Genomic DNA, 26,088 nt, shown 5'->3' with positions numbered 1-26,088 from the left:
CTGAGTCCCGAACCCTGCCAATCCACTGCGGGTTCCCACATCGCACTCAACTCGCAGGCAGTTCACACTGCCATATGCAAATCGCTGGGGTTGTCAATACAAAGTTAACGACACCCCCAGATCAGTTTGCATATCGCAGTGCGAACTGTCAATTCAGACATGAATTGGATCGCATAGGTGTGAAGACCCATCTGATTCTGATGAGGACCCAAAAAAAAGGGTCCTGTGTGAGTTGTGTCCGAATCCGATGTGAATTCAGTCATACAATCTGTATGGCTGAATTTGCATCGCACAGACATCGCATGTGATTTGCAGAGCAGTGCGCTCTCTGTCATGGCATGCATGTAAATCTGCGATAAATGCAGCATTTTTTCATTTGTTATGTTATTTTAATGACCCCAAAGCAGGTTTAGCCACTTTTAGGCACATTTAGGCTGGCCGTACACGTTCGAATCTGAAGTGGCTGAGATTCAAAACCTGTATGGGCAGGCTGCATGTACCAAGTTGATCGATCGATAAACTTAAGAGGAAGTAAATCCTGCACAAAAAAATGAAAAAAAAAAAACCTGAAAGACAAAGGCATAATAAGCTAGTGTGCATCGCATACTAGCTCATTATGAAATACTTACCTTAGAACGAAGCCCCCGCAGTGCCGCACCGCACAGCGATAGGACGGCAGACATGTTCGGCCATCCTGCTTCCTGGTTTGCGTCCTCCGGCCATCTGATTGGCTGGAGGCACGATAACACCACTCCCGCGCATGCGCACAGGAGCCGCCGTTCACGGCACAGGGCTCTGAAGGAACGGCACGGGTGGCCGTTCCTTCGGAGTGCATGTACCGATGACGTAAATCGGCTGCATTGAAAGTAAATATCTCCTAAACGGTGCAAGTTTAGGAGATATTTACAGTACCTATAGGTAACCCTTATTAAAAGCTTACCTATAGATATAACTTCCAAGAGAGGGTTTACAACCTCTTTAGGCACAACCAGCCTGCTGAGTTTTACCTGCGATTATCGCTAGCGGCTGCTATAGCTGCTAGCAATAATCACGGTCTTCTCCCAGTAGGGGCGACTTCACCTCCCCTTCTGCCGGGAGAAGACAATGGCTCAGCAGGAGGGAATCCCCCATCAACACCGTCTGTGGTTGCAGGAAAGAAATTTGCTCCGTGCATGGCTGGCCTTCCATGCATGTAGAGTTTCTAATCAAACCCTGGATGTGCAGAAATCTCTTTTCTGAGTGTGAATGGCAGCAAATCATTACATACAGTACATTGTATATGTGTTTAGATGTCCTGCATAGAAAGGCAAGGTTGTCAGTGCTGAGTGTGAATGAGGCCTATGTGAGTCAGTCCACTGAGCCCTGACTGAGCGGCTTCTCCTAGGATCCAGTGCTAGGATATACTCCATGTGACCTGGGAGCTCACAATCACTCAGCATTATTTCCAATGCCAGCCTTTCACTGCGGCCCCCGACATGACTCATCTGATAATGGAACATGACGTCTGAGAACACAGCATGGGCAAACTCTCTGCCTGGCAACCAAAATGTTGAAACCTTCAGAGCTCGGCACAAAGGCGGCTCACCTCCCTCACAGTCCCATGACACAGCACTATAGTGCGTTATACAGGGCGTGCTTTGTGTCCCTCCGATTCCTCCGTATACACACACAGGAGGAGAAATCAACCCTAAAACCACCATGGAGCAGCAACGCTACTGTTACCTTACGAGGAAGCTCGTCCTACTGTCATTAACCACTTCAGCTCCGGAAGGTTTTAACTCCTTTCATTACCAGGCCATTTTTTGCGATACAGCACTGTGTTGTTTTAACTATTACGCGGTCGTACGACACTGCACTCAAATAAAAGTGATGTCCTTTTGTTCCCACAAATAGAGCTTTCTTTGGTGGTATTTGATCACCTCTGTGTTTTTTTTTTTTTTGTTTTTTTTTCTTTTTGCTCTATATACAAAACAATTTAAATAAAAAACAATATTTTTTACTTTCTGCTATAAAAAATATCCAATAAAAAAAAAAGTAAAAAAAAAAAGGTGTAAATGCAATAGGCTGCGCACACCTATGATGACACCTCACCGACACAACACACCCCCTCCTGAGTCACAGTGACAGTGTCTCTCCAGTCCAAACAGCACTGACAGTCCCGCTCCTGTGTCTCCAGCCGCTCCACTCATCTCCCTTTCACCATGACATCACACGGCATGTTCCGGAACCACCCCCACCACACCCCCCCATCGGCTGGCTCCCGACTGGAACTGCGCATGTGCAGTTCCACGCCGAGCATCACAGCTATATTTTCACTGGCAACCCTTTCCTTTTACTGCCAGGAGAAAAGTACTAAATTCCTACTGGCTGCCAACAGGGTCAGATGTACATTTCAGGAGCCCCCCCCCCCACCATAATAAATAAAATAAAAAAATCACTATCAACATATTCACCCCTAAGCATAAATTTCTTCAGCATGCAAAAATTCCCCATCCTCGTTTTAAATCCCCTTCCCAGCATATATCTTTGCCCACCAATTCCAGCTAAAATCCCCCCCCATCCCAATTCCCCACAAATCACCCCTCCTAACACAAATCCTCTTCTCAAAATCCCCACTCCTAGCATTAACCAAATCCCCACTCCTAGTACAAATCCTCTCCCCCAAATCCCCATTCCTAGTACAAATCCTCTTCCCCAAATCCACACTTCTAGTTCAAATCCTCTCCCCAAAATCCCCCCTCCTAGTACAAATACTCTCCCCCACATCCTCACTCCTAGTACAAATCCTCTCCCCCCAACCCCCCTCCTAGTACAAATCCTCTCCCCCAAATCCCCACTTCTAGTACAAATCCTCTCCCCCAAATCCCCATTCCTAGTACAAATCCTCTTCCCCAAATCCACACTTCTAGTTCAAATCCTCTCCCCCAAATACCCACTCGTAGTACAAATCCTCTCCCCAAAATCTCCCCTCCTAGCACAAATCCTCTCCGCCAAATCCACCCTCCTAGCACAAATCCTCTCCCCCAATCTCCCCTCCCAAAACAAATCCTCTTCCCCAAATCCTCACTCCTAGTACAAATCCTCTCCCCCAAATCCCCACATCTAGTACAAATCCTCTCCCCCAAATCCCCACTGCTAGTACAATTCCTCTCCCCCAAATACCTACTTCTAGTACAAATCCTCCCCCCCCCCGAATCCCTTTTCCTAGCACAAATGATCTCCCCCAAATTCCACCCTCTCATCATAAATCCTCTCCCCAAATCCCACCCTCCTAGCACAAATCCTCTCCCCCAAATCCCCACTCCTAGTGCAAATCCTCTTCCCCAAATACCTACTCCTAGTACAAATCCTCTTCCCCAAAATCCCCACTCCTAGTACAAATCCTCTCCCCCAAATCCACACTCCTAGTACAAATCCTCTCCCCCAAATCCCCACTCCTAGTACAAATCCTCTCCCCCCAAATCCCCACTCCTAGTACAAATCCTCTCCCCCAAATCCACACTCCTAGTACAATTCCTCTCCCCCAAATACCTACTCATAGTACAAATCCTCTTCCCCCAAATCCCCACTGCTAGTACAAATGCTCTCCCCCAAATCCACACTCCTAGTACAAATCCTCTCCCCCAAATCCCCACATCTAGTACAAATCCTCTCCCCCAAATCCCCACTGCTAGTACAATTCCTCTCCCCCAAATACCTACTTCTAGTACAAATCCCCCCCCCCCCCAAACCCTTCTCCTAGCACAAATCATCTCCCCCAAATTCCACCCTCTCATCATAAATCCTCTCCCCAAATCCCACCCTCCTCGCCCCCCCCCCCAATTCCCACTCCTAGTACAAATCCTCTGCCCCAAATCCCCACTTCTAGTACAAATCCTCTCCGCCAAATCCACTCTCCTAGCACAAATCCTCTCCCCAAAATCCCCCCTCCTAGCACAAATCCTCTCCGCCAAATCCACTCTCCTAGCACAAATCCTCTCCCCCAATCTCCCCTCCCAAAACAAATTCTCTTCCCCAAATCCTCACTCCTAGTACAAATCCTCTCCCCCAAATCCCCACTCCTAGTACAAATCCTCTCCCCCAAATCCCCACTCCTAGTACAAATCCTCTCCCCCAAATCCCCATTCCTAGTACAAATCCTCTCCCCCAAATATACACTCGTTGTACAAATCCTCTCCCCAAAATCCCCCCTCCTAGTACAAATCCTCTCCCCCACATACTCACTCCTAGTACAAATCCTCTACCCCAAATCCCCACTTCTAGTACAAATCCTCTCCCCCAAATCCCCATTCCTAGTACAAATCCTCTTCCCCAAATCCACACTTCTAGTTCAAATCCTCTCCCCCAAATACCCACTCGTAGTACAAATCCTCTCCCCAAAATCTCCCCTCCTAGCACAAATCCTCTCCGCCAAATCCACCCTCCTAGCACAAATCCTCTCCCCCAATCTCCCCTCCCAAAACAAATCCTCTCCCCCAAATCCCCATTCCTAGTACAAATCCTCTCCCCCAAATATACACTCGTTGTACAAATCCTCTCCCCAAAATCCCCCCTCCTAGTACAAATCCTCTCCCCCACATCCTCACTCCTAGTACAAATCCTCTACCCCAAATCCCCACTTCTAGTACAAATCCTCTCCCCCAAATCCCCATTCCTAGTACAAATCCTCTTCCCAAAATCCACACTTCTAGTTCAAATCCTCTCCCCCAAATACCCACTCGTAGTACAAATCCTCTCCCCAAAATCTCCCCTCCTAGCACAAATCCTCTCCGCCAAATCCACCCTCCTAGCACAAATCCTCTCCCCCAATCTCCCCTCCCAAAACAAATCCTCTTCCCCAAATCCTCACTCCTAGTACAAATCCTCTCCCACAAATCCCCACTCCTAGTACAAATCATCTCCCCCCAATACCCACTCCTAGTACAAATCCTCTTCCCCAAAATCCCCACTCCTAGTACAAATCCTCTCCCCCAAATCCACACTCCTAGTACAAATCCTCTCCCCCAAATCCCCACTCCTAGTACAAATCCTCTCCCCCCAAATCCCCACTCCTAGTACAAATCCTCTCCCCCAAATCCACACTCCTAGTACAATTCCTCTCCCCCAAATACCTACTCATAGTACAAATCCTCTTCCCCCAAATCCCCACTGCTAGTACAAATGCTCTCCCCCAAATCCACACTCCTAGTACAAATCCTCTCCCCCAAATCCCCACATCTAGTACAAATCCTCTCCCCCAAATCCCCACTGCTAGTACAATTCCTCTCCCCCAAATACCTACTTCTAGTACAAATCCTCCCCCCCCCCCAAACCCTTCTCCTAGCACAAATCATCTCCCCCAAATTCCACCCTCTCATCATAAATCCTCTCCCCAAATCCCACCCTCCTCGCCCCCCCCCCCAATTCCCACTCCTAGTACAAATCCTCTGCCCCAAATCCCCACTTCTAGTACAAATCCTCTCCCCCAAATCCTCTCCGCCAAATCCACTCTCCTAGCACAAATCCTCTCCCCAAAATCCCCCCTCCTAGCACAAATCCTCTCCGCCAAATCCACTCTCCTAGCACAAATCCTCTCCCCCAATCTCCCCTCCCAAAACAAATTCTCTTCCCCAAATCCTCACTCCTAGTACAAATCCTCTCCCCCAAATCCCCACTCCTAGTACAAATCCTCTCCCCCAAATCCCCACTCCTAGTACAAATCCTCTCCCCCAAATCCCCATTCCTAGTACAAATCCTCTCCCCCAAATATACACTCGTTGTACAAATCCTCTCCCCAAAATCCCCCCTCCTAGTACAAATCCTCTCCCCCACATCCTCACTCCTAGTACAAATCCTCTACCCCAAATCCCCACTTCTAGTACAAATCCTCTCCCCCAAATCCCCATTCCTAGTACAAATCCTCTTCCCCAAATCCACACTTCTAGTTCAAATCCTCTCCCCCAAATACCCACTCGTAGTACAAATCCTCTCCCCAAAATCTCCCCTCCTAGCACAAATCCTCTCCGCCAAATCCACCCTCCTAGCACAAATCCTCTCCCCCAATCTCCCCTCCCAAAACAAATCCTCTCCCCCAAATCCCCATTCCTAGTACAAATCCTCTCCCCCAAATATACACTCGTTGTACAAATCCTCTCCCCAAAATCCCCCCTCCTAGTACAAATCCTCTCCCCCACATCCTCACTCCTAGTACAAATCCTCTACCCCAAATCCCCACTTCTAGTACAAATCCTCTCCCCCAAATCCCCATTCCTAGTACAAATCCTCTTCCCCAAATCCACACTTCTAGTTCAAATCCTCTCCCCCAAATACCCACTCGTAGTACAAATCCTCTCCCCAAAATCTCCCCTCCTAGCACAAATCCTCTCCGCCAAATCCACCCTCCTAGCACAAATCCTCTCCCCCAATCTCCCCTCCCAAAACAAATCCTCTTCCCCAAATCCTCACTCCTAGTACAAATCCTCTCCCACAAATCCCCACTCCTAGTACAAATCATCTCCCCCCAATACCCACTCCTATTATAAATCCTCTCCCCCAAATACCCACTCATAGTACAAATCCTCTCCCCAAAATCCACCCTGATGGTAGAAATCCTCTCACCCAAATCCCCACTCCTAGTACAAATCCTCTCCCCCAAATCCCCATTCCTAGTACAAATCATCTCCCCCAAATTCCACCCTCTCAGCATAAATCCTCTCCCCCAAATCCCACCCTCCTGCTCCTAGCACAAATCCTCTCCCCCAAATCCCCACTCCTAGTGCAAATCTTCTTCCCCAAATACCTACTCCTAGTACAAATCCTCTCCCCCAAATCCCCACTCCTAGTACAAATCCTCTCCCCCAGATCCCCACTCCTAGTACAAATTCTCTCCCTCAAATCCCCACTTCTAGTACAAATCCTCTCCCCCAAATCCCCACTTCTAGTACAAATCCTCTCCCCCAAATCCCCATTCCTAGTACAAATCCTCTTCCCCAAATCCCCACCTCTAGTACAAATTCTCTCCCCCAAATCCCCACTCCTAGTACAAATCCTCTTCCCCAAATCCCCACTCCTAGTACAAATCCTCTCCCCCAAATGCCCACTTCTAGTACAAATCCTCTCCCCCAAATCCCCATTCCTAGTACGAATCCTCTTCCCCAAATCCACACTTCTAGTTCAAATCCTCTCCCCCAAATACCCACTCGTAGTACAAATCCTCTCCCCAAAATCCACACTCCTAGTACAATTCCTCTCCCCCAAATACCTACTCATAGTACAAATCCTCTTCCCCCAAATCCCCACATCTAGTACAAATCCTCTCCCCCAAATACCTACTTCTAGTACAAATCCTCCCCCCCCCCCCAATCCCTTCTCCTAGCACAAATCATCTCCCCCAAATTCCACCCTCTCATTATAAATCCTCTCCCCAAATCCCACCCTCCTAGCACAAATCCTCTCCCCCAAATCCCCACTCCTAGTGCAAATCCTCTTCCCCAAATACCTACTCCTAGTACAAATCCTCTCCCCCAAATCCCCACTCCTAGTACAAATCTTCTCCCCCAAATCCCCCCCCCCCTAGTACAAATCCTCTCCCCTAAATCCCCACTGCTAGTACAAATCCTCTCCCCTAAATCCCCACTGCTAGTACAATTCCTCTCCCCCAAATACCTACTCCTAGTACAAATCCTCTTCCCCAAAATCCCCACTCCTAGTACAAATCCTCTCCCCCAAATCCACACTCCTAGTACAAATCCTCTCCCCCAAATCCCCACTCCTAGTACAAATCCTCTCCCCCCAAATCCCCACTCCTAGTACAAATCCTCTCCCCCAAATCCACACTCCTAGTACAATTCCTCTCCCCCAAATACCTACTCATAGTACAAATCCTCTTCCCCCAAATCCCCACATCTAGTACAAATGCTCTCCCCCAAATCCACACTCCTAGTACAAATCCTCTCCCCCAAATACCTACTTCTAGTACAAATCCTCTCCCCACAAATCCCCTCTCCTAATACAATTCCTCTCCCCCAAATACCTACTCATAGTACAAATCCTCTTCCCCCAAATCCCCACATCTAGTACAAATCCTCTCCCCCAAATCCCCACTGCTAGTACAATTCCTCTCCCCCAAATACCTACTTCTAGTACAAATCCTCCCCCCCCCCAATCCCTTCTCCTAGCACAAATCATCTCCCCCAAATTCCACCCTCTCATCATAAATCCTCTCCCCAAATCTCACCCTCCTCGCCCCCCCCCCCCCCAATTCCCACTCCTAGTACAAATCCTCTGCCCCAAATCCCCACTTCTAGTACAAATCCTCTCCCCCAAATCCTCTCCGCCAAATCCACTCTGTAGCACAAATCCTCTCCCCAAAATCCCCACTCCTAGTACAAATCCTCTCCCCCAAATCCCCATTCCTAGTACAAATCATCTCCCCCAAATTCCACCCTCTCAGCATAAATCCTCTCCCCCAAATCCCACCCTCCTGCTCCTAGCACAAGTCCTCTCCCCCAAATCCCCACTCCTAGTGCAAATCTTCTTCCCCAAATACCTACTCCTAGTACAAATCCTCTCCCCCAAATCCCCACTCCTAGTACAAATCCTCTCCCCCAAATCCCCACTCCTAGTACAAATCCTCTCCCCCCAAATCCCCATTCCTAGTACAAATCCTCTTCCCCAAATCCACACTTCTAGTTCAAATCCTCTCCCCCAAATACCCACTCGTAGTACAAATCCTCTCCCCAAAATCTCCCCTCCTAGCACAAATCCTCTCCGCCAAATCCACCCTCCTAGCACAAATCCTCTCCCCCAATCTCCCCTCCCAAAACAAATCCTCTCCCCCAAATCCCCATTCCTAGTACAAATCCTCTCCCCCAAATATACACTCGTTGTACAAATCCTCTCCCCAAAATCCCCCCTCCTAGTACAAATCCTCTCCCCCACATCCTCACTCCTAGTACAAATCCTCTACCCCAAATCCCCACTTCTAGTACAAATCCTCTCCCCCAAATCCCCATTCCTAGTACAAATCCTCTTCCCCAAATCCACACTTCTAGTTCAAATCCTCTCTCCCAAATACCCACTCGTAGTACAAATCCTCTCCCCAAAATCTCCCCTCCTAGCACAAATCCTCTCCGCCAAATCCACCCTCCTAGCACAAATCCTCTCCCCCAATCTCCCCTCCCAAAACAAATCCTCTTCCCCAAATCCTCACTCCTAGTACAAATCCTCTCCCACAAATCCCCACTCCTAGTACAAATCATCTCCCCCCAATACCCACTCCTATTACAAATCCTCTCCCCCAAATACCCACTCATAGTACAAATCCTCTCCCCAAAATCCACCCTGATGGTAGAAATCCTCTCCCCCAAATCCCCACTCATAGTACAAATCCTCTCCCCCAAATCCCCATTCCTAGTACAAATCATCTCCCCCAAATTCCACCCTCTCAGCATAAATCCTCTCCCCCAAGTCCCACCCTCCTGCTCCTAGCACAAATCCTCTCCCCCAAATCCCCACTCCTAGTGCAAATCTTCTTCCCCAAATACCTACTCCTAGTACAAATCCTCTCCCCCAAATCCCCACTCCTAGTACAAATCCTCTCCCCCAGATCCCCACTCCTAGTACAAATTCTCTCCCTCAAATCCCCACTTCTAGTACAAATCCTCTCCCCCAAATCCCCACTTCTAGTACAAATCCTCTCCCCCAAATCCCCATTCCTAGTACAAATCCTCTTCCCCAAATCCCCACCTCTAGTACAAATTCTCTCCCCCAAATCCCCACTCCTAGTACAAATCCTCTTCCCCAAATCCCCACTCCTAGTACAAATCCTCTCCCCCAAATGCCCACTTCTAGTACAAATCCTCTCCCCCAAATCCCCATTCCTAGTACGAATCCTCTTCCCCAAATCCACACTTCTAGTTCAAATCCTCTCCCCCAAATACCCACTCGTAGTACAAATCCTCTCCCCAAAATCCACACTCCTAGTACAATTCCTCTCCCCCAAATACCTACTCATAGTACAAATCCTCTTCCCCCAAATCCCCACATCTAGTACAAATCCTCTCCCCCAAATACCTACTTCTAGTACAAATCCTCCCCCCCCCCCAATCCCTTCTCCTAGCACAAATCATCTCCCCCAAATTCCACCCTCTCATTATAAATCCTCTCCCCAAATCCCACCCTCCTAGCACAAATCCTCTCCCCCAAATCCCCACTCCTAGTGCAAATCCTCTTCCCCAAATACCTACTCCTAGTACAAATCCTCTCCCCCAAATCCCCACTCCTAGTACAAATCTTCTCCCCCAAATCCCCCCCCCCCTAGTACAAATCCTCTCCCCTAAATCCCCACTGCTAGTACAAATCCTCTCCCCTAAATCCCCACTGCTAGTACAATTCCTCTCCCCCAAATACCTACTCCTAGTACAAATCCTCTTCCCCAAAATCCCCACTCCTAGTACAAATCCTCTCCCCCAAATCCACACTCCTAGTACAAATCCTCTCCCCCAAATCCCCACTCCTAGTACAAATCCTCTCCCCCCAAATCCCCACTCCTAGTACAAATCCTCTCCCCCAAATCCACACTCCTAGTACAATTCCTCTCCCCCAAATACCTACTCATAGTACAAATCCTCTTCCCCCAAATCCCCACATCTAGTACAAATGCTCTCCCCCAAATCCACACTCCTAGTACAAATCCTCTCCCCCAAATACCTACTTCTAGTACAAATCCTCTCCCCACAAATCCCCTCTCCTAATACAATTCCTCTCCCCCAAATACCTACTCATAGTACAAATCCTCTTCCCCCAAATCCCCACATCTAGTACAAATCCTCTCCCCCAAATCCCCACTGCTAGTACAATTCCTCTCCCCCAAATACCTACTTCTAGTACAAATCCTCCCCCCCCCAATCCCTTCTCCTAGCACAAATCATCTCCCCCAAATTCCACCCTCTCATCATAAATCCTCTCCCCAAATCTCACCCTCCTCGCCCCCCCCCCCCAATTCCCACTCCTAGTACAAATCCTCTGCCCCAAATCCCCACTTCTAGTACAAATCCTCTCCCCCAAATCCTCTCCGCCAAATCCACTCTGTAGCACAAATCCTCTCCCCAAAATCCCCACTCCTAGTACAAATCCTCTCCCCCAAATCCCCATTCCTAGTACAAATCATCTCCCCCAAATTCCACCCTCTCAGCATAAATCCTCTCCCCCAAATCCCACCCTCCTGCTCCTAGCACAAGTCCTCTCCCCCAAATCCCCACTCCTAGTGCAAATCTTCTTCCCCAAATACCTACTCCTAGTACAAATCCTCTCCCCCAAATCCCCACTCCTAGTACAAATACTCTCCCCCAAATCCCCACTCCTAGTACAAATCCTCTCCCCCAGATCCCCACTCCTAGTACAAATCCTCTCCCTCAAATCCCCACTTCTAGTACAAATCCTCTCCCCCAAATCCCCACTTCTAGTACAAATCCTCTCCCCCAAATCCCCATTCCTAGTACAAATCCTCTTCCCCAAATCCCCACCTCTAGTACAAATTCTCTCCCCCAAATCCCCACTCCTAGTACAAATCCTCTTCCCCAAATCCCCACTCCTAGTACAAATCCTCTCCCCCAAATGCCCACTTCTAGTACAAATCCTCCCCCCAAATCCCCACTCCTAGTACAATCTTCTCCCCCCAAATCCCCACTCCTAGTACAAATCTTCTCCCCCAAATCCCCCCTCCTAGTACAAATCCTCTCCCCTAAATCCCCACTGCTAGTACAAATCCTCTCCCCTAAATCCCCACTGCTAGTACAATTCCTCTCCCCCAAATACCTACTCCTAGTACAAATCCTCTTCCCCAAAATCCCCACTCCTAGTACAAATCCTCTCCCCCAAATCCACACTCCTAGTACAAATCCTCTCCCCCAAATCCCCACTCCTAGTACAAATCCTCTCCCCCCAAATCCCCACTCCTAGTACAAATCCTCTCCCCCAAATCCACACTCCTAGTACAATTCCTCTCCCCCAAATACCTACTCGTAGTAAAAATCCTCTTCCCCCAAATCCCCACATCTAGTACAAATGCTCTCCCCCAAATCCTCACTGCTAGTACAATTCCTCTCCCCCAAATACCTACTTCTAGTACAAATCCTCTCCCCCCCAAATCCCTTCTCCTAGTGCAAATCCTCTTCCCCAAATACCCACTTCTAGTACAAATCCTCTCCCCCAAATCCCCACTTCTAGTACAAATCCTCTCCCCCAAATCCCCACTTCTAGTACAAATCCTCTCCCCCAAATACCCACTCGTAGTACAAATCCTCTTCCCAATATCCTCACGCCTAGTACAAATCCTCTCCCCCAAATCCCCACTTCTAGTACAAATCCTCTCCCCCAAATACCCACTCTTAGTACAAATCCTCTCCCCATTATCCTCCCTCCTAGCACAAATCCTCTCCCCCAAATCCACTCTCCTAGCACAAATCCTCTCCCCCAATCTCCCCTCCCAAAACAAATCCTCTTCCCCAAATCCTCACTCCTAGTACAAATCCTCTCCCCCAAATCCCCACTCCTAGCGTAATTCCTCCCCCAAATCCCCCCTCCTAGTACAAATCCTCTCCCCCCAACCCCCCTCCTAGTACAAATCCTCTCCCCCACATCCTTACTCCTAGTACAAATCCTCTTCCCCAAATCCACACTTCTAGTTCAAATCCTCTCCCCCAATTACACACTCGTAGTACAAATCCTCTCCCCAAAATCTCCCCTCCTAGCACAAATCCTCTCCGCCAAATCCACCCTCCTAGCACAAATCCTCTCCCCCAATCTCCCCTCCCAAAACAAATCCTCTTCCCCAAATCCTCACTCCTAGTACAAATCCTCTCCCCCAAATCCCCACTCCTAGTACAAATCATCTCCCCCCAATACCCACTCCTAGTACAAATCCTCTCCCCCAAATACCCACTCATAGTACAAATCCTCTCCCCAAAATCCACCCTACTGGTAGAAATCCTCTCCCCCAAATCCCCACTCCTAGTACAAATCCTCTCCCCCAAATCCCCATTCCTAGTACAAATCATCTCCCCCAAATTCCACCCTCTCAGCATTAATCCTCTCCCCCAAATCCCACCCTCCTGCTCCTAGCACAAGTCCTCTCCCCCAAATCCCCACTCCTAGTGCAAATCTTCTTCCCCAAATACCTACTCCTAGTACAAATCCTCTCCCCCAAATCCCCACTCCTAGTACAAATACTCTCCCCCAAATCCCCACTCCTAGTACAAATCCTCTCCCCCAGATCCCCACTCCTAGTACAAATCCTCTCCCTCAAATCCCCACTTCTAGTACAAATCCTCTCCCCCAAATCCCCACTTCTAGTACAAATCCTCTCCCCCAAATCCCCATTCCTAGTACAAATCCTCTTCCCCAAATCCCCACCTCTAGTACAAATTCTCTCCCCCAAATCCCCACTCCTAGTACAAATCCTCTTCCCCAAATCCCCACTCCTAGTACAAATCTTCTCCCCCAAATCCCCCCCCCCTAGTACAAATCCTCTCCCCTAAATCCCCACTGCTAGTACAAATCCTCTCCCCTAAATCCCCACTGCTAGTACAATTCCTCTCCCCCAAATACCTACTCCTAGTACAAATCCTCTTCCCCAAAATCCCCACTCCTAGTACAAATCCTCTCCCCCAAATCCACACTCCTAGTACAAATCCTCTCCCCCAAATCCCCACTCCTAGTACAAATCCTCTCCCCCCAAATCCCCACTCCTAGTACAAATCCTCTCCCCCAAATCCACACTCCTAGTACAATTCCTCTCCGCCAAATACCTACTCATAGTACAAATCCTCTTCCCCCAAATCCCCACATCTAGTACAAATGCTCTCCCCCAAATCCACACTCCTAGTACAAATCCTCTCCCCCAAATACCTACTTCTAGTACAAATCCTCTCCCCACAAATCCCCTCGCCTAATACAATTCCTCTCCCCCAAATACCTACTCATAGTACAAATCCTCTTCCCCCAAATCCCCACATCTAGTACAAATCCTCTCCCCCAAATCCCCACTGCTAGTACAATTCCTCTCCCCCAAATACCTACTTCTAGTACAAATCCTCCCCCCCCCCCCCAATCCCTTCTCCTAGCACAAATCATCTCCCCCAAATTCCACCCTCTCATCATAAATCCTCTCCCCAAATCTCACCCTCCTCGCCCCCCCCCCCCAATTCCCACTCCTAGTACAAATCCTCTGCCCCAAATCCCCACTTCTAGTACAAATCCTCTCCCCCAAATCCTCTCCGCCAAATCCACTCTGTAGCACAAATCCTCTCCCCAAAATCCCCACTCCTAGTACAAATCCTCTCCCCCAAATCCCCATTCCTAGTACAAATCATCTCCCCCAAATTCCACCCTCTCAGCATAAATCCTCTCCCCCAAATCCCACCCTCCTGCTCCTAGCACAAGTCCTCTCCCCCAAATCCCCACTCCTAGTGCAAATCTTCTTCCCCAAATACCTACTCCTAGTACAAATCCTCTCCCCCAAATCCCCACTCCTAGTACAAATACTCTCCCCCAAATCCCCACTCCTAGTACAAATCCTCTCCCCCAGATCCCCACTCCTAGTACAAATCCTCTCCCTCAAATCCCCACTTCTAGTACAAATCCTCTCCCCCAAATCCCCACTTCTAGTACAAATCCTCTCCCCCAAATCCCCATTCCTAGTACAAATCCTCTTCCCCAAATCCCCACCTCTAGTACAAATTCTCTCCCCCAAATCCCCACTCCTAGTACAAATCCTCTTCCCCAAATCCCCACTCCTAGTACAAATCCTCTCCCCCAAATGCCCACTTCTAGTACAAATCCTCCCCCCAAATCCCCACTCCTAGTACAATCTTCTCCCCCCAAATCCCCACTCCTAGTACAAATCCTCTCCCCCAAATCCACACTCCTAGTACAATTCCTCTCCCCCAAATACCTACTCATAGTACAAATCCTCTTCCCCCAAATCCCCACATCTAGTAAAAATCCTCTCCCCCAAATCCCCACTGCTAGTACAATTCCTCTCCCCCAAATACCTACTCCTAGTACAAATCCTCTTCCCCAAAATCCCCACTCCTAGTACAAATCCTCTCCCCCAAATCCACACTCCTAGTACAAATCCTCTCCCCCAAATCCCCACTCCTAGTACAAATCCTCTCCCCCCAAATCCCCACTCCTAGTACAAATCCTCTCCCCCAAATCCACACTCCTAGTACAATTCCTCTCCCCCAAATACCTACTCGTAGTAAAAATCCTCTTCCCCCAAATCCCCACATCTAGTACAAATGCTCTCCCCCAAATCCTCACTGCTAGTACAATTCCTCTCCCCCAAATACCTACTTCTAGTACAAATCCTCTCCCCCCCCCAAATCCCCTCTCCTAGCACAAATCTTCTCCCCCAAATTCCACCCTCTCAGCATAAATCCTCTCCCCCAAATCCCACCCTCCTAGCACAAATCCTCTCCCCCAAATCCCCACTCCTAGTGCAAATCCTCTCCCCCAAATACCCACTCCTAGTACAAATCCTCTCCCCCAAATCCCCACTTCTAGTACAAATCCTCTCCCCCAAATCCCCACTTCTAGTACAAATCCTCTCCCCCAAATACCCACTCGTAGTACAAATCCTCTTCCCAATATCCTCACGCCTAGTACAAATCCTCTCCCCCAAATCCCCACTTCTAGTACAAATCCTCTCCGCCAAATCCACTCTCCTAGCACAAATCCTCTCCCCCAATCTCCCCTCCCAAAACAAATTCTCTTCCCCAAATCCTCACTCCTAGTACAAATCCTCTCCCCCAAATCCCCACTCCTAGTACAAATCCTCTCCCCCAAATCCCCACTCCTAGTACAAATCCTCTCCCCCAAATCCCCACTCCTAGTACAAATACTCTCCCCCAAATCCCCACTCCTAGTACAAATCCTCTCCCCCAGATCCCCACTCCTAGTACAAATCCTCTCCCTCAAATCCCCACTTCTAGTACAAATCCTCTCCCCCAAATCCCCACTTCTAGTACAAATCCTCTCCCCCAAATCCCCATTCCTAGTACAAATCCTCTTCCCCAAATCCCCACCTCTAGTACAAATTCTCTCCCCCAAATCCCCACTCCTAGTACAAATCCTCTTCCCCAAATCCCCACTCCTAGTACAAATCCTCTCCCCCAAATGCCCACTTCTAGTACAAATCCTCCCCCCAAATCCCCACTCCTAGTACAATCTTCTCCCCCCAAATCCCCACTCCTAGTACAAATCCTCTCCCCCAAATCCACACTCCTAGTACAATTCCTCTCCCCCAAATACCTACTCATAGTACAAATCCTCTTCCCCCAAATCCCCACATCTAGTACAAATCCTCTCCCCCAAATCCCCACTGCTAGTACAATTCCTCTCCCCCAAATACCTACTCCTAGTACAAATCCTCTTCCCCAAAATCCCCACTCCTAGTACAAATCCTCTCCCCCAAATCCACACTCCTAGTACAAATCCTCTCCCCCAAATCCCCACTCCTAGTACAAATCCTCTCCCCCCAAATCCCCACTCCTAGTACAAATCCTCTCCCCCAAATCCACACTCCTAGTACAATTCCTCTCCCCCAAATACCTACTCGTAGTAAAAATCCTCTTCCCCCAAATCCCCACATCTAGTACAAATGCTCTCCCCCAAATCCTCACTGCTAGTACAATTCCTCTCCCCCAAATACCTACTTCTAGTACAAATCCTCTCCCCCCCAAATCCCCTCTCCTAGCACAAATCTTCTCCCCCAAATTCCACCCTCTCAGCATAAATCCTCTCCCCTAAATCCCACCCTCCTAGCACAAATCCTCTCCCCCAAATCCCCACTCCTAGTGCAAATCCTCTCCCCCAAATACCCACTCCTAGTACAAATCCTCTCCCCCAAATCCCCACTTCTAGTACAAATCCTCTCCCCCAAATACCCACTCGTAGTACAAATCCTCTTCCCAATATCCTCACGCCTAGTACAAATCCTCTCCCCCAAATCCCCACTTCTAGTACAAATCCTCTCCGCCAAATCCACTCTCCTAGCACAAATCCTCTCCCCCAATCTCCCCTCCCAAAACAAATTCTCTTCCCCAAATCCTCACTCCTAGTACAAATCCTCTCCCCCAAATCCCCACTCCTAGTACAAATCCTCTCCCCCAAATCCCCACTCCTAGTGCAAATCCTCTCCCCCAAATCCCCATTCCTAGTACAAATCCTCTCCCCCAAATACCCACTCGTTGTACAAATCCTCTCCCCAAAATCCCCCCTCCTAGTACAAATCCTCTTCCCAGCTCCCCCATGAAATTGTACCCACTTCCGCTGCAAGTCAGTCTGGACAGGAGAAGTGTCAGCGAGGAGAGAACTGGGATAACAGTGCTCCTCCATACAGCAGATAACAGAGGATCCTCATAGATCGGATGATACACGGCATGATTATCTGCCCCCTACCTCCTCTAGGAACTGCTCATCTCCCGGGAATGTGGGTAGGGGGCAGTATCAAGCCGTGTACCGTGCGATCTAAGAGGATCCTGTGTAATCCACTGTATGGAGGAGCGCTCCACTGACAGGAGCGGGGAGAGCACCTAAAGCCCACACCTCCTCCCAGCTCTCTCCTTGCTGATAAATGTCCTGTCCAATCGTGCAGTGGGTACAATGTTCGGGGGGGGGGACACAAGTGAAATCTGAGAGGGGGGGGGGGTGCAGCCCTCCCAAACATCCCCCTAGATCCGGCCATGGGTACACAGATGGAGGCCCCTCTAGGAAGGGAACCTATAGGCACATGCCAATAGCAATGGGAAATCCGGCCCTGGCTGCCAGTAAAAATACTGATGGTTGACATGCGCAATATGGCATGCGCAAGTTGCCAGGCAATCTTCTGGGACCTGTGATGTGTCTCAGAAGATGGAAGGGAGGGGAAAAGGAGAACTTCCGCTCCAATTGCTTAGGTGGCCCGAGCCTGAAGTGGGAGCAGGTACCTGTCAAAACTAGTTACCCGCCCCACCCCCCAAAAAAAAAAGAAATGACATGCCAAATGTGGCATAGAAGGGGGTGAGGAGTGCTTAAAGCCAAGCTTCTACTTTGGGTGGAACTCCACTTTAAGATAAAAAAAACCTTCTGCCTTTAGAACCACTTTAAAGCCTGGTACTCACTATTAGCTCTCTTCTGTTCAAACCAGCGGATTGAACGAAGAAAAAAACTAAGCTCAGGTCAGAGCCGCTATACTAACTATGCGAAGTTTGTACATCGATCTCCCCCGTTGAGCTATTGTGTTCTGACAGGGGACATCCCCCGCCAGAACACTCCGATCAGCGATCTCAGCCATCGGGAGCCGGTCAGCTGCTGGTTTTCCAGAATGCACGTCCTACAGAACCGGCCAAATGGACAGATTGACATACACATGACAACCGGCAAATATCTACCGACATTCGGCCCTTCTCGTTCATGTGTAAACCGCTTTTCTTTATCAAACAAATCAATGTGAATGCAAAAACCCCTCTGAGACAATTTAAAGAAACTCCTAAACATTGCACAGGCAAGCCGGAACAGACCCCATGAGAAAAATTCCTCCCATCTAAAATAACAGTTCTCGATGGACTTTGGGTGGTGTGAATTATTGATGACGGCGGCAAGCTTTTATAAATTGAAGAAATCTGTGGAATAGGTTGATTTCTCCTTGAGTGAAATTGAATATTCTGTAGGGAGGGAGAATTGTGGTGTTGTACATTGGGCAGCAGAAGGAATACAAATTCCTTACTTGGGACTGAATACAGAATTTAATAACCTCTCGTAATAGTGGAAAGAACAAAAGTATCCGGATTAGAAAGGAATGGAAGTGATGCTTCACTTGTCTATTCAGTCACACTTCTCAAAGGATGGAGCCGGTGGTGGCCATAGGACATTGTCAATGCCGGAGCTTTGCTAATTAATGGAAGAGTGGGTTGCCTGGCCCCTCCGCCCCATGACTGCACTGGTGGCACAATGAGATATCCTTCTCTCCATGCTTGGGTGCTCGGGGGTCCTCCCAACCTAGAAACCCTTCCACAAGCTGCCTGACCTCAGCTGGTGGCTTTCTTCTAATGATAGCTCCTGCAGGTTTCCTGCATCCCCTTATAGTATCAGGGACTAATTAGAGTAGTAAAACCGAACCTAATCACATTTACTTTCCTAAAGCACTGTGTATCACAAACAGTCCTGCAGCCACTTTGAGTGTACATGCACTCCAGTGATGGCTCCATGGCATTTCTCAGGGTGAGTTTCCTGATGAGTGCCCCTTTATTTGCTTTAAGTCAGTGGCTGGCACTGGCTTCCATTTCTCTGTTCCCTAAAATCCCCTGGGCTCCCATAGACACCTGGGCCGCCCAAGGAATGGGAGAGCAGTTACTGGGCTTGTAAGCTGTCACCAGGCTCTGGGTCTTTCTACGTATATGTGGGCCGACTTGTGGGCCACCAACAATCATAAGAACATTCAGCTTTCTTGTAAGATCCAGTTCTGTTTGGATCTGGAATGCTGCCTTTCCAGTACCTTCAGCCATCTGAACCTCCAGACCAAAGACCCATCCAGCTATATCTTTGTCAAAACATGTGCGGCCACTTACCTTAAAACTTACCCCTTACATATACCCAGTGAAGTAACTGGCCTCAGGTGATACACAGAGATGAAACAAATCCTCCTACATAAGTTGTACCAGTTTATCTGGTTATTAGCTTCTCTACATCCGTTCAAAGCGATAAATTTATAAGCTTGTCTGAGAGTTCAGAAAAAAGAGGGCAGCAGAGCTTAAATTACACACTACAGAGTTTAATGAGGAGAGCTCTGAGAGCTGATTGGAGGGAAGAGGCACACCCAGTGGTGTATTTAGGTTTTGTGCTGCCCTAGGCCTGACTAAACTCCTGCACCCCTAATTTAAATTTGACACACCCCTTCCTGCCAAGGCCACACCCCTTCCTGTTTAAGACCCCCCTGTCATCTGCAAACCACACCCCTTCCTCTTTGGGCTTCACCAACGCAGCGGCTGGTGTGAATGGAGCCTAAGCTGTGTTGAGAGACTTTTGCTTGCTTCAAGTAGGTTTTCCATACCTATGAAAGTCTATTGGAATGCAAAATCTGGATTAGGCACAGTTAAATGCAGGTCAGAAGGAGGGCAAATGCACCTGTTAATGAATTCTGAATGATCACTGAAACATCTCAGACTGATGTCAGAACAAATGCCAGTGCTAAGTGATAACAAAAGCACCACCAGTGGTGGAAGTGCTCATATTCACCTGCTAAAATACCCCTAAATGACATCACATTGGGCCAGCAGATAGGGTTGGGCTAAATCCATTTTTGTGGATTATTGATTATACAATGCTGATCTGACAACACAGGTACCCCAACACCAACTTGCCTCCTAGGCCCTGCCCCCCTGCCCAGTCTGGCCCATATGACTGTCGCTACACTATAAGTGTAGCTCAAGTGGTGGGGACTCTTTCATACAGGAGTCGGGAGGAGGCAGTTTTTTTTCATGCAGAGGCGGCTATTTGGCTGCCCCCCTGAAAAGTGCCGCCCTAGGCCTGGGCCTTGTTGGCCTAGGCCAAGAAACAGCGTTGGGCACACCCCCCCTTCACACAGCACACAGGAACAGAGCTGAGGCTGTCAATAAGCTGGAGCTCCCTACCCTGTCACCTTTTTTTCTCTTGGTGTCAGGAAAACTTGTCAGAAGTGAATCATGCTGATAGCAGAGGAACATCAGCAGACAGAAATGACACTTAGTGCTCTATATTGAAACAAGTACACACTATAGAGGGATATGCTTTGTTCATATTTCATGTCTGAGGTTTTCAAGCACTTTAAAGCCCAACTGTGGACAAAAATGTTTTTTTCACATGAAGTGGTGCTGTGCCCGCCCTGCACAGGTCAGCTGCTCCTTTTGTCTAAGAGTAAGGAGAAATTTTATACTCACCTGAGTCTTCATCCCACAAGAAAATGGCACTCTCCCACGGTCCAACTGTGGACAGTTCCTGGTCAATAAACTTGCTCTGGGCTTGATGACATCAGCAACAGTGCACAACTCAAAACCACTGGAGCACAGGGGTGCCAGAGCGGTCTTGTGATGGATCAGAGGATTAGGTAAGTATATTTATTTTCTCCTTTCCTCTAGACATAAACAACAGTTAACCAGTGTAGTACAGGCACAGCCCTACTGCATGGGAAAACTTTTTATTGCCTGAAGATGGGCTTTAACCAGCAGCTACAGACAGCTGCCTAGTGAGAGAGGTGTCCCCATTCCCAGGGCACTGCAAGTAACTATTTGTTCAAGTGGTGCACTTAAATGAAAATTCCGGTGCCAAAACGGAAACCAAACATTCAGGATGCAATTGCCCAAAAACCGAAACCAAAACGGACGGCTTAAAAAAAAAAAAAAAAAAAATGAATTTAATTATAGTGGCTGTCATTTTTTTCAATGAAGTCAATGGGACGCAATTTTACATTGACGTTAATGGAATCCGACTTTGCACTGAAGTCAATAGGGGGCATTTTTGCATTGAAGTAAACAGGACACAATTTTACATTGAAGTCAATGGGATGCAATTTTGCATTGAAGTCACTAGGAGGTGTTTTTGCATTAATGTGAATGGGAAAGGATTGTGTATTGAAGTCAATAGGAGGGGATTTTGCACTGAAGTCAATGGGGCACGATTTTGCATTGAATTCAATGGGGTGCAGCATGCCATTATCGGCCCCCTTTTCTTTTTTTGTATCAGCAAAATGCTGATAACCCTATTTGGCAGATAATTTTCGGCGCCCGATATGTCGGTTCATCCCTAATTTGTTCCAGCCTGCGCTACCCCATTTGTTTTGCATGTAAACTCTTATTTTTTTATATTATTGTTTTGTGCTGTCACCTAGTGATCAATTGTAGAAACTATTCCTAAGCATCCCTGTTGCTGAGAGAGGTACATTGACTGTTATTATTTGTTCAAAACTTTCAATTCATGCTGCATTCATTCAGTAAACTTCCAGTTGCTCACTGCTATGTGCCTGATCATTTGGCTGATACCATTACTTAACAACAACAGTGGACAATGCCTGTGCAATGTGTATAAAAGTGCCACTTGTGATCTCCATCAGAATGTAGGGTTACAGCCTGTCACCTGCCCACACACTAACGCCCCCTAAACATCAGTGGGATATTGCTTCTGCAGTATGGGTACTTCCCATTGACATCTATGGCACATTAGTACCCAGGTGCGAGCAGCCTGCTGCAAGGTATTTACCGCTCGTGCGGTAGGCAACAAAAGATGCCATCGGGGCAGCTGCGAGGGAATGGCTAGGATGTGTATTTTTTAGGGGGCTGGGGTTTTCTTTTTAAAAAACATGAATTGTCTCTTCGGGCTCATTTACACTTGTGATTGGGTGGCAGTAAAAACATGTGGTTGGGCCTCATTTTTACTGCCCTAAAACTGCTTGCCATTAAGCTTCAAAGGTAGCAGATGGGATTGTATACATGGCGAGGCTGTGTTGCTCTGCTTTGCAGCAAGAATTAAACTCCCTTTTGTGTTTGGCGTGCAGTACCCTTCCACTGAACACAACCTACTCAATTGAATGAGGCTATCGCATCTGGCCCTGCACGTGGTTGCATCGTGGTTTTGCTGTTATTTAGTGGTTAAAATAGGCAGAGAGGTGTTGACATAATGCCCACTCATCACCCATTAAAGTCCTCTGAAGAGCAATCCACCACAAATTGCTCTTTAGAGGGCTGACCCTAGTGCAAACAAGCCCTTAAAGTTGTTATGAGATGTTAGTGATTGGGTTTTCATACACTTCTCGTTTCTGAATGGTCAGAATGTGTTGTAAGTGGCACCAGGATTTTAGAAAGGGTTAGAGGTATAGAAGAGTCTAGGCAGCAGAAACCACCTGCAGCCTAGCAACCTAGGATGCTAAATAGCCGAAGTTATGTGCGTCCTAGCAACCTAGGATGCTAAATGGCGGAAGTTATGTGCGTTCTAGCAACCTAGGATGCTAAATAGCAGAAGTTATGGGCGTCCTAGCAACCTAGGATGCTAAATGGCAGAAGATATGTGCGCTCTAGCAACCTAGGATGCTAAATGGCAGAAGATATGTGCGTCCTAGCAACCTAGGATGCTTAATGGCAGAAGATATGTGCGTCCTAGCAACCTAGGATGCTAAATGGCAGAAGATATGTGCGTCCTAGCAACCTAGAATGCTAAATGGCAGAAGTTATGCGCATCCTAGCAACCTAGGATGCTAATTGGCAGAAGATATGTGCGTTCTAGCAACCTAGGATGCTAAATGGCAGAAGATATGTGCGTCCTAGCAACCTAGAATGCTAAATGGCAGAAGTTATGTGCGTCCTAGCAACCTAGTATGCAAAATGGCAGAAATTATGTGTGTCCTAGTAACCTAGGATGCTAAATGGCAGAAGATATGTGTGTCCTAGCAACCTAGGATGCTTAATGGCAGAAGTTATGCACGTCCTAGCAACCTAGGATGCTAAGTGGCGGAAGTTATGTGCGTTCTAGCAACCTAGGATGCTAAATAGCAGAAGTTATGGGCGTCCTAGCAACCTAGGATGCTAAATGGCAGAAGATATGTGCGCTCTAGCAACCTAGGATGCTAAATGGCAGAAGATATGTGCGTCCTAGCAACCTAGGATGCTTAATGGCAGAAGATATGTGCATCCTAGCAACCTAGGATGCTTAATGGCAGAAGATATGTGCGTCCTAGCAACCTAGGATGCTAAATGGCGGAAGTTATGTGCGTTCTAGCAACCTAGGATGCTAAATAGCAGAAGTTATGGGCGTCTTAGCAACCTAGGATGCTAAATGGCAGAAGATATGTGCGTTCTAGCAACCTAGGATGCTAAATGGCAGAAGATATGTGCGTCCTAGCAACCTAGGATGCTAAATGGCAGAAGATATGTGCGTCCTAGCAACCTAGAATGCTAAATGGCAGAAGTTATGCACGTCCTAGCAACCTAGGATGCTAAATGGCAGAAATGATGTGTGTCCTAGCAACCTAGGATGCTAAATGGCAGAAGATATGTGCGTCCTAGCAACCTAGGATGCTAAATGGCAGAAGATATGTGCGTCCTAGCAACCTAGGATGCTAAATGGCAGAAATTATGTGTGTCCTAGCAACCTAGGATGCTAAATAGCAGAAGTCATGTGCGTCCTAGCAACCTAGGATGCTAAATAGCAGAAGTCATGTGCGTCCTAGCAACCTAGGATGCTAAATGGCAGAAGATATGTGCGCCCTAGCAATCTAGGATGCTAAATGGCAGAAGTTATGGGCATCCTAGTAACCTATGATGCTAAGTGGCAGAATCAGTTCCATCCTAGCAATCTAGGATGATACATGGCTGGAGCTGCCTATGTCCTAGCAACCTAGGATGCTAAGTGGCAGAAGCTGCCTACATCCTAGCAATGTAAGATGCTAAGTGGCAGGATCTATCTGTATCCTAGCAACCCTAGGGTGTTAAGTGGCAGGAGCTGCCTACATCCTAGCAACATAAGATGCTTAGTGGCAGGATCTGTCTGTATCCTAGCAACTTTAGGTGCTAAGTGGCAGGAGCTGCCTACATCCTAGCAACATAAGATGCTAAGTAGCAGGGTCTATCTGTATCCTAGCAACCTAGGATGCTATGTGGCATGAACTGCCCGCGTCTTCTTTTACATTGTACACATGAAAAATGTTAGCACAAGTGTTACAATTTTTTTTTTTTTGTAGAATCTTGCTGCCAGCAACATACTATGTTAAATTATGTGGCAAAGTTCATGAGCCCTTATAAATAGATTGTATGTATAAACAGATTTGTATGTAGTTTTCAAGATCAAGGGCCCATCGGGTTAGAGTAAATTCGGGGGTGTTATCTCTCATGCAATGATCACAAGTGAGTGATCGTCCTTGGACGCAGACTGCCTGCACCCAGGGCTGATCGCTCGCATGTGATCGCTGCATGATAGATAACAAAATAGATAATTAGCTGTAGGAGCCTCCACTGGGGCTCCCTAATCGAATCAGAGTGCAGGTCTATTCACAGCTAATAAAATGCACCCTTGTAATGGATATATTAAATATACTGCAAAAACTAAAATCCCATAAATTGAATTACGTATATACACACCTTACCCTTGTTTGCAATTTTCTTTCATACATTCCTCTATCATACATATTCCTTTAAAGGTACGAATATTTGTGACCCTGCATGCAAATTTCAATATCTTTACATTTTCCTGACCGAGGACTATATCAGTTATTAGAATTAATTTATATAAGAAAAAAGAACATTTTTCCAACTTTCTCTGATTTTATAGCTCAATATAGCTGATTTATCTGTATATACCGTTAGACAAATCAAACAAATGATTGTTTTAGAACAAGAATCTAAACTGTGTATGGCGAGCTGATCGTATCTTATCCCGTCATACACAAACAGATGCAAGAAGAACATTGGCAGGAACCTAATAGAAGTACTAAAACTAATAAATACAGCAACCCTCCCCAATCATCAGTCAGACTTATAAAACTTGTGTATATATATATATATATATATATATAGTGATATGGGAAAGGCACCACCCACTCCGCAGAATTATAGGCATGATGTCATCCCTTACCACCACAACACACAAACACCCCATCCTCCACCTTTAGATGAAAGAACCACCACTCTCCCCCACATACACTGCAATACCTGCTTCTGGATAAACACAGGTGCTGCGAAGTCAATGACACACTGTCTGCTTCACCTCCTGCTCCACCTCTGCATCACTCCCATATCTGGGTCAGGAAACAGGAATTTCTAGACAGTCTTGTCACATCATGTTGCAATTTACATGGAAAAGTGACACTCACACACACAGGAGGAACCTCTAATGCAAAGACTCAGTCCCTCCCTGTGCTTGGTGACATTGTAATCCCCCTTTTTGACCACTAGGTGGCACTCCTGTCCTCTGCACTGATTGTCTTAACCCCTTCTTCAGGAAAAATAACATTAACCCCTGCAGATCATTGCACAGTCAGAGCATTGCACTGCCCCCTCCTTGCTGCAGGCTGCATTGCCATGGCAATCTGCCTCATTAAACGGCCAG

The 26,088-nt window shown here is 47.6% G+C and overlaps 1 protein-coding gene across 1 annotated transcript in view; it reads right to left on the bottom strand.

Annotated features, from left to right (window-relative positions):
* PRR36 (proline rich 36) overlaps positions 1 to 25,883 on the bottom strand; it is a 101,319-nt gene extending 75,436 nt beyond the window's left edge. Inside the window, exon 1 of the mRNA XM_082255237.1 lies at positions 25,697 to 25,883. The gene's annotated coding sequence lies outside the window, so the exon portion shown is untranslated. The remainder of the gene's footprint in view (positions 1 to 25,696) is intronic.
* Positions 25,884 to 26,088: the final 205 nt, after the last annotated feature.

The sequence above is a fragment of the Pelophylax lessonae genome, assembly GCF_965119305.1.
Source record: "Pelophylax lessonae genome assembly, chromosome: 4".
Taxonomy (NCBI): domain Eukaryota; kingdom Metazoa; phylum Chordata; class Amphibia; order Anura; family Ranidae; genus Pelophylax; species Pelophylax lessonae.
The sequence above is the reverse complement of the archived record's forward strand: the minus strand, read 5'-3'. Positions and strand labels throughout refer to the sequence as shown.